This window comes from Macrosteles quadrilineatus, unplaced genomic scaffold (genome assembly GCF_028750875.1).
Source record: "Macrosteles quadrilineatus isolate MER2022 unplaced genomic scaffold, UCM_ALF_1.0 Scaffold_17__1_contigs__length_3442018, whole genome shotgun sequence".
NCBI lineage: Eukaryota > Metazoa > Arthropoda > Insecta > Hemiptera > Cicadellidae > Macrosteles > Macrosteles quadrilineatus.
Window position 1 is genome coordinate 1492334 of NW_026542610.1, and position 10332 is coordinate 1502665.

The 10332-nt window shown below is 34.8% G+C and overlaps 1 protein-coding gene across 2 annotated transcripts in view; it reads right to left on the reverse strand.

Moving 5' to 3' along the window:
* LOC129005178 (myosin-IIIb-like) overlaps window positions 1-10332 on the reverse strand; it is a 101772-nt gene extending 91440 nt beyond the window's left edge. The window contains exon 1 of one of the 2 annotated variants that reach the window (XM_054434004.1): window positions 10303-10332. The gene's annotated coding sequence lies outside the window, so the exon portion shown is untranslated. Of the gene's footprint in view, window positions 1-1897; window positions 2001-10302 lie in introns of those variants that run through there. The other variant, XM_054434003.1, reaches the window with a different exon arrangement.

The following is a 10332-nucleotide window of genomic DNA, read 5'->3' on the forward strand; positions in this document are numbered from 1 at the left end:
AACTATACCGAGGTCCCCCGGTACATATTTTAATGTAAATTATATGACTTAATAATGAACATTGAAGAACAATAAATTTCGAATGAATATTATTAGTAAAAATCTACTACGCGGTGTATAATGTGAGCAATGAAAATACGAGATAGGACTATAGTATATGTGGAACCTATCAAAATGTGTTTAATTACATGTTAGCTTGGTTGTAATTCACCTCATTAATTATAGGAACTTCAAAACACAACTAAAACATCACGGCTCATTAATTACTACTACTGTTGATGTTATTAGTACATACTCGAGCCTAAAGATTGCTTTAACTACAGTATAATGACAATATCTGAGAGAATAATTATAAATGTACCAATTAATTTTACAATTTTATAAGCTGTGTGGTTGTACTTGAAGAAAAATAGTTTTATCAAAAATCCGTATTTTAAAAATGCATGATTATCCACGGTGTATATATTTCGGTCCAAAACGTGAAGGTTAACATTCCGCAAAACAAAACATTGATCAACATTAAAACCTCATTAACCTTAACGACTCACTCATTGAGTTGAAGATGTAAAGTCAACAATCGATTGATTAATCGATAACACGAGTACTTGATTTCCCCCACTCTAATACATTTCCCGATCACCCATTGGATTTGTTTAGCAAATAACTTCACCAAGTGTAACCACCGAATCCAACTGACTTGCGGTTTTCCATACCGAACCTCATTATTGGTACCAGTCACATGAAAATGTGGTAATTGAGGTAATTAAGAGATACCTCGACATGTTCCCATCAGGTGACTTATTAATTACGTTAATTGAGACTTGGTATTACCCCAGAGACATCTGAGGTAATTGGTAATTGGTCTTGTACTATTGTAATTGGACAAGCATCGAGTACTTCAGGACTCAGGAGGTAAAAACTAAACGCAATCGGAGTGTTGTGTATTAATTGAACAAATTATTGTGTGGGAAATACTATTCAGAGGGTATTGCGATGTTGATATTGTAAACAGACTTATAATCTTATTGAACTATATATGGATCATGGATGTGTTTTATGTTCGGGTATTCCATAAAGGATGTTGAAATAGATTGCGTGCGCCTATACTAATTTAGGGTATTTTACAAAATGTGCCTAGCTGTTTGTTTATAATAATAGAAATATTTTACAAATGCTGTAGATAGTTTTGGTTTTGGTTAACAGTTGTAAGATTCGTAAAATAAAAACAAATAAACTTCGAGCACTACTATTATACACAAACATGATTAATTCAATATAACGATTAGGCTCAAATCTACTGTTTTCACACTTACATTTATTTACACAATATTTTTATGAATTATGGATTTACTATTTACGAACCTTCTTTGCTAAGGAGTCCCTCTTTCCAAAAAATACTCGGAAGTAAAAATTACTTTTGACGAGTTTTAATTTTAAAATTACTTATTTACGATTAAAATAGACTTTTGTATTAATATTTTCAACCATAAATATGAATTAATTGTTAATACTGCAACCATTAGATAAGCAATCAATTCGTTTGTTTTATTGATATTGTCACACTTTAAAATGATAGCATTTCAAACATGACATAAAAAAAAAGCATTTCAAAAAAATACATTAGTTTTGGCTTACAGTGTAGTTGGCAAGAGACAACAGTCTCTTGCCAACTACACTGTAAGCCAAAACTAATGTATTTTTTTACGAAATCAATCACAATATAGTATTGTAGATGGAATAAATGACTGTCCATTGACTTAACATTTAATCCATACCACAAACTGTACTCACTAACTGATGCGAATAATGTTGGAAGATTTAGAAGAACCAATTTTGTTTAGCACCTATTATACCTAAAGAAAACTCATACTAAAACAGCTCTTGGTACAAAACCTACCGGGAACAACAATGAACTCTCTTCCTAATTAAAATCACATGCAAATAACCTCATTACGCACTAACGGTGAACGCAAATTACGCTACATTCTCAGAGTACACGTTATATTCGGAACAGAATAATGTTATGATAGATCTACAACAGGTGTCATCGATAACAACAATGCACTGCCACGGCCACACTGATCACGTCGACGCACCGGCACTGACTGAACGTGAACGTCGCCACTGCCACCGCCATCGTCATTGTTCATGCTCCAGTAGTTCCGGCGGAAACAGGCTACAGCGCAGTCTAGCGAGGCCGGGGATAACTAACTCATTCATCTTTACATCCTAAGATATTTGACAGGAGACAGATGTTTTAAAGTTTGAATAAAATGTATGCATAGTTATAGACAGAGGATGGAAATAATTACGATTTTTATATCAGTAGGGTCTCAGGGGGACATTTAGTTTAATCACTTGCTATAAAAAATTTAAGTACATTTTATATATTTACCTATATGTTTTAAGTTTTGACAAACAATAAGTATTTTTGATAGAATCAGCTCCTAATAAAACTTTCCCTATGCAAGTAAGATAGGTCAGGTGAGGTTAGATATGGAGTTTATATCAACTTCATTTGCACAGGGAAAATCTTTATAGTAATACAGGTAACTTGAAAATAAAATAACCAAAACAAAAAAGTAATCTATGTCAAGATTTGGAATCATGTCACGTATGCGTGTATTTATACAACGGCCACTGAAATAGGTAGTTTGATATTGTTTGTTATTATAATTTTGAAATTTCCAAACATTTAGGCCTACCTTCATTTAATCCTCTTGGAAGTCTTAAAGACATATACAATTTATTAGCAACGCAAAACTAAACCGAAAATAGCAATGCAACAATAAGTTAGCACTACCATTGACTATACACCTCTACTCAGTAGAGGTGTATAGTCAATGGTACTACATAGTGGTGATATGATACGTATGGATATAATTAATTTACGATTCAAAGAAATGGGCTTGAAGATATGTACTATTAGTGAGGTTTTATCAATGCGATACTGGGATAATGCACTTGACTAAAATATAAGCGATATCGTCATTCTATTAGAAGCATACAAGCTTCTAATAGAATGACGATATCGCTTATATTTTCATTTAGAGATAACTACGTCAATTGATTCGACCATAAATTAAATAGGCGTACGTTGTAAATAATATAGACCCCAACATTAACTTTCTATATCGAAAGCACTGACTACCTTTGACTATTTATACAACAATATTAAGTGTCCAAAAGTCAATGTTATTACCCAAAACATCGCCAAATGGAAAAGTAGATTCCGCAAGGCCACTGTTGAATGACCAAGGCCTTCTGTATTGTTGAGTACAATGAGTACAACCATAATGCGGAAAGATGACCCAGCTGATAGTGTAATGAGTGAATACAAGATATACAGACAGATCAGTTAACTCACTATTGTTTCCCAAGTTTGGCCGAGGGTGACTTAACAAGATAAACAAAATATGGAGTGGGGTTGTGTATCAAAATTATCTTTGTACTTTAAAATGTCCGTTGCTGATACAAATTGCCGTCTAATGCTGATAATTCATTGGAGAAACTTAATGGAGGATACCTGCCTCTCAACAAATTTGCCTGTCATCAACAAATTTAAAAAAATGAAACGTGATAAAAGACTTAACCCCTCTCTTTGTTAGTGTTTCACGTCGGTTTTCCGACGCATTTACGCCATTTGTGAACTGTCAAAGTCGGAATTCCGACGCATTTAGCAAGCGTTCACTTGAATGCTCACCGATTGCATGATTTTAATAGTTTCGGCATGATTTTTTCACTATTTTTAAGTAGAAATCATAAGCTTTCTTATAGTACCACTTTGTATATTTGGCGACGAAAGTTTTTATTGTTTAAGTAGCAGTGGATAAGCGATGTATTCAGATTCAGCTGGCAGACCGGCAATGTAGGTTACTTTAGGTTAGTTGTGTGTTGTTGCCTGTGATCAACGTTAGTTGTTTGTACATAGTGTTAATATTTTTAGGATTGGACCATAAACATTGTATGCTTTTGAAAAAAAAAAATGTATTTCCTAAAGTTTGGCTGTATTAAAACTTTTTCTTGGTGAAGTGGGTCGAAGGTGTGACAAATAAAAACTTCCATAAATGAAAATTATTTGTAAACAACTTAGGATTTCTATGCTGACATTTTTTTTGTGCCATGTTAGTGTTATTATTATTATATATTAGTATCCTTCTAAATTTGGTGAACAAAATGATATACAATAGTTCATATTTATTCCTAATAATAAGTTTGAAAAAATTATAAGTAAATGAACCCTGCAAAATTGCTAAAATCCGTGAGAACAAACCGTCTGCTCAGTCACCAAGCAATGGTCGGTTTACTCAACCTTTTAAATTTGTTTCTCTACATTATGTACACAGAGGGACCTAGATGGATAAATCATCGTTTCATTCCAAGTTTATTTATAACTCAAATATTTAACACGATTCATCATTAAATAACTAGTTGTGGTGATCTAAATACTGTATACAAAATTTATATTAATTGATACTTATTCTAATCTTAAATGGTAGTAAGCCCACAAAAACTCTCATCAACTATATTTCTACAAACAGTAGTCCTTTTTTAATTAATAAGTACTGTAGTATATTTGACTAGTTAATATACCATTGAACTAGATCACTATACATTGTACACCACGAACCGTAGGCGTTGAAACATACTTAGCATCGATGATTAATAATTCGTCCGTCCCACAGTAGGTAGTCATTTCAGATAATCGTATACACTTAGAAATCAAGGCACGAATAATAACAGTGCAAATACCAAACAGCCACTGATACCATCACGGCTGGGAGGGACCGGTTTGGATTGTTTTTTGCCATTTTAGTCCAATCAGAATACCATTAAAAGTCGATGCGCACGCAGCCACAGACGAAACTCGACCATTATATCAGATTGCTGACAATCACAGAAACAAACAGCAGACAGCTGATGTCTACAATCAGCTGATCAGGTGAAACTGTGCACCCGGAGGCCAGCTGACGGAGAAACCAGCTGTGGACCAACACAAGGCCGATGTGCTGCTGTCAAACCGACCACTTTCTTTATCAAAACAAGGCCACACAAATCGTAAGTTACCGGAAATTTCGGTTTCTTTAGTGCTTTCGTTTTCGTCGGCTTGTCACACTAGGATTTCGAATGGGATTATTTTTCGAGTGAAGTATTCCTTCGAGATTTTTTTATTTGATGAGTTTGAGTCGAGGGAGTAGACGAAAATATAATGCTTAATACTTTCCTAGCACGAAAGGGCTTTTTATTGCTGATTGAAAAGGGTCACTGTACAATTTTGCTAAACAGAAACATTTTAACGCTCTTTTTAAACTTACTACCTGCGTTAAAGTCTTTAACTGCAAGTAACTTCTACACCTTTTGGAAAATTGTACAATGTAACTCATCTAAGTATTTACCCATAGTCTGCAGAAAAAGCAAATGTATTCCTTCCAAAGTTAATAAATCCTTTTGTTAAAATTCTGACTCACGTGTGATACCGTCCTGTCCGCGCACGCGTCGCAAGAAAATAGGCTTATTTAAAAACTATGTTAAAGCCGTCGGTGGTTTTAAGTGACACAGCCTGCTAGGTGTAGCTTTGTTTCAAACCTTTGACAAATCTCTTCAGTCAAGAAAAGTTCTTGAACGACGATCTGATAATAGCTGTAGAGCCGAAATGTGAAAATCCACTTAGGACAAAGCCTGGAAAGCTACAACAGGTGATTCGAACTTTTGTGTTTAGGATCATCGTATATGGTACATGGAGACGATTATCACACCCACACGACTGCGGGATGTATTCAGGATTTTGTCGCGATCACGGAAAATGACGACATAACCGCGTGAGGCGATGAAAAAAAACGACTAGAGAGTTTTTTTTTCAATTTCGCCTTCTTAAACAACGGTTATTATCAGTACTACTGTGGTAATATATGTTTTAACTCTTTCCGAAAGATATTCGGATAAGATTCGGATGGTAGGAGTTCTACCGTACTGAACTTCTACTCATTAACGTAAGGGGCAGCAATCTGCATGTACTGCAGGGGGTGACGTTCAATGTACTTACGCCACTGGGTATAACGTATAGCACGGGTGTAATGTACAGTATACAAACTCATGTATTGACTGCATCAACGTAGGTGGGTGTGACGTAGGCTACTATAGCTGTACCAGCATCACTTGGGGGACTTCTTCAATCCAATCAGTTGTGTTCAGCTACAGACCTATGCTATTATTCATTACAGAACAAGTAAAGATACTTCTGTTGAATATGAAATTTATGATCAAACAAACATGTGATCATGTTTAGTACTCCATTTATTTATTACTTTGCAGAATGCAGAATGCACTAAAAATTGGAGTTTATGGTAAGATATCTCTTTCCGGACATGCCCTTGAAATACAGTATGTAGCCAAGTAAAAACACTTGGTGTGATATTAGATGACAACCTCACCCTCTCGCAGCATGTGTCCTATGCGTGTCAGAAGGCATTGGGTAGATTACGCGGACTGTATAGGCTTAGATACCTATTGCCTGAGGACGCTAGGGTCCAGATAGTCAAGTCGCTAGTTCTCTCTGCTATTGAATACTGTCTTCCAGCATATGGAAACAGTATATTAAAAGGTGACTGTAATAAAATACAGAGAACGCAGAATGCAGCAGTCAGGTTCATTTATGGCTTAAGAAAAAGAGAACACGTAAGTACATTCAGAAGTGATGCGAAATTACTGCCCATTGAAGTTTTTTGTAAGGCCTCTACTTGTGTTCTCATACACAAAACGTTATCCCTAGGTAAGCCACTCTACTTGAGAGAAAAACTGCCAGCCCGGCGGGACGTTTCTAAGCGCAGCACCCGACAGAACGATTTGTTGCACGTGCCTAAAGTCAGCCATGAGGTAGGTCGGAGAGCCTTTGCTTATTTCGGACCTAAATTGTACAACTCTGTCCCTTCAAAAATAAGAGAAAAAGGTTTAACAGGCTCAAAACAAATATAAAAATGTGCTCATTTCATGTATAGCTTTTAGTCATATGTACTTATTTTGGTTTTTAATTGTTTGTTAGATATTAGATGACGAAAGTTGTAAGAGAAAAACAGTTTTGTAAAATTGACTTAACGCTTGAACCAATAAAGGCAACTTTATTTATTTATTTATTATTTACTTTAATCTTGGCCCTCCTAAAAGTTTCGAAATCTACATAAAGGACGTACATACTTTTCGGTTGTGTATTATATTCATTTGACGCTGACTCCCCAGGGCGTGTATTTTGGGGCGAACATGAATGAAGGATCGACAAATAATTGTGATGACGGCTTTGTTACTGACTAAAATCTGTTGTTTCTTAGCCAAGACTATTTTCATTGGGCGATCCAGTCTTTTACTGCGTGTTGTAGGAATAAAACCAAGTGGCATATTTTCATCATGGCATAATGACCCATAATACATATTAAGAAAATCGAGGATAAACAATTTAAATAAAAATGGAACGAAAATTATGTTTTACACTCGTCAAGGTCAATGGAATCAAACAGGCCAATAAACATTTGAAGATCCACTTTAACTTGAGCTGTGTAATTAGGAAAAATCCTAACATGAGACGAAATCACCCCAGTGATCAAGAAGAGCTCAACCTCAACAACCCCAATATCGAAATCTAAGTTACAAGTTACAAGTTTCTGAAGAGTTGAACCGGCGAACTTCTGATATAATGCCAGGACTATCTTTCCGCCAAACAAGCTATAGTTACAGTGGTGATGGTGTAACACAAACAACAAATGGATTCTACAACCTCGGTTATAATCATGACACGTATTTCATCTTCAGCTATGGTACGCAGAACTTGTCAAACTAAACGTAGCCGTAACTTCCGTAATGGAGGTTTCGGTCTGAATGTCGTATGATCGTTTAACACGTCAACAGTCGTAATTACCGTTTCAGACTGTGACAGTTTTGGTACAAACTCTGTGCAGTGTGGAGATTGACAAAGTTCCATACAAAACAATGACAAAAACTACACGTTTGAAAAAAATATATCACCTTTAAACCTTTCATTACAGTAGACGCACTGTCAGGTCAAGTTTATGTGCCATGTGGCCCTAACTTTGTCTAAATGAATAAATATTTTAAAATTTAATTTAAAATACTTGTTATATTGTGACTACCTAACCCAAGCCTTAGCTGATTTCCCATTCTTGTAGATTAGATGATGGAAATTTTCATGCATATGTTTTTGTGATTACTATTTAATGCTTGCTGTTTCACAAACTCCAAAGCTATTTTAAAAAATGCCTATATATTTACGAGCTACTGCCTTCTTTCTGGCAAATGAAAGAGTAAACGGTTTTGGAACCATTAAAAATGTGGTGTGAAAGAAAAGGTTATTCATTAATTCACTCTTTTGGTGGCTGAATTGTTTTTTATCATAAAAGTTGCAACATCGCCAACATCATCATAAGAATATGAGTAGAGGATACATAAAAAATGTTGCCATTTCAAAGTTATTTTTGTTTACTTTCGGTTACATTTATTCTGGTTTCTGCGCCTCTGTTTTTTTCCTGTCGTGAGGTGTAAGTAATCGCATTAACCTGTCAAACGCTAAAAGAAGCTCAAGTCAGAGTTCAGAAAATTCACGTCACCCGTGAAAATATCACACAGTTTTATTTTTCTAGCACAGCATTTCACCACGTGTACACTTTTGAAGAGGAATTCTTTAACTCTGAAAGATGTAAAAACCAATATCTTCAAAGGGTTAGTTGTATTCCCTATGTATTTCATGGTAAGTTCCCTACTACAGGCACTTCATCTCGATCTCTCCGTTTATGGGGTGAACGTACACTTACCATATGAAATACTGAGCAGAAAGAATAATGAAATAGCGCCGACCAAACTAGAAAGTTACTGAACAAGTCCAAGTCTCGCACTGTAAATAATAACGATAATAAATGATCCAGCCGTTCCCCGGTCTATATCAAATCTACAGCGAGCTGCGCTGTCTGCGTCGTTATACTTGCTGATCTTGTTAAATTGAAATGCGTGATAAATTGAATGCAATCAATTTAATCGTGGTCCTAACTCAATTTCGCGATCGATTAATTCGTGCAAACAATATTTGTAACTGTCTGATAAATAATAGAAATGTTAATCTTTGTGTCAGTGATATTAAAATCGAGGTCTTAAAGAAATGTTGACCATAGTTTTCTATGGTCCTGGTTGAAACTTCTGGATGCATTTCGTGATAACGTAAATACAATAGGTACCGTACTGTGTTGTTTTATGTGTATACCATTGACTATATAACACTACGTAGTGTTATATAGTCAATGTTTATACTAAGGTGTTGTTAGTGTTGCTGTCCAATGAAGACAATGAGTTGCCACGTATTGTTCAACACATTGTTTAAACACTAACACAATTACATGACTTTGTGGGTCGGCTCATAATACTACAGAGTAGAGTAGACACTCTATTGTCTACTCTTTATTCTGTTATAATACACGAGCAATAGTCTATTCTCTAAATAGATATAGATGTAGAAAGAATCTACATGTTACCTCACAATCCCATGAAGTTTGAAATTCAATTCTTTCCGAATAGAACAAATTATAAGCTAGATACAATGTAAAATGAATTCCTTTATTCCTCAAACACAAGGATAATTTTATTTTGGGATAAAAAATACGCCCTTTTAGTAGGTACTTACAAATCCAATAAAAATTAATAGCTCTCAGGAAAAAATCTATTAAATCAAAATAAAGGGATAAAATATTAAATGCTAAAAAACGTGATCAGCTGAAAATTTTGAAATTTTATATTTGTACCTTAAAGTGTTGGCCCTTATTCTGATTTACTGTTTATTTCAACAACTTTACCTGTATTGTATTTGTTCAGTTCTTTTTACACAATCTATAAAAGGTAATTCTCATTGCTTTTATACTTGTAAATGATAGTGTTTACATAATTAGCCTTATTGAAACCACTCTTGTCATTAGTCTAACGATCTAAAAAATGAATACAATCAACCTAATAGAATTCATTATAAATTTACTTACTCGCCCCTTTGTGCAAGAAAATTACTTTTGTATATGTGTGTAATACATAATATCCTAATAATGGTTAATATTTTCTTGCTTTTCAAATCGTTCGGTCAAATCCAGTGATTGAGTGATTTTTTTTATTAGCAGAGACAGATCATTATCTTCTTTCCCTATGCTGTATCCACTATACGTTGTGCCCAGATTTAATTTAACTCCAACATTCGATACAGAAAGAATATATTCTACCAATTAAAACTACTAACAAGTAGTACGTCAACATTGTAAATCTTACCACAGAGAGGCGTCGGCGTCGCGAAGCTGG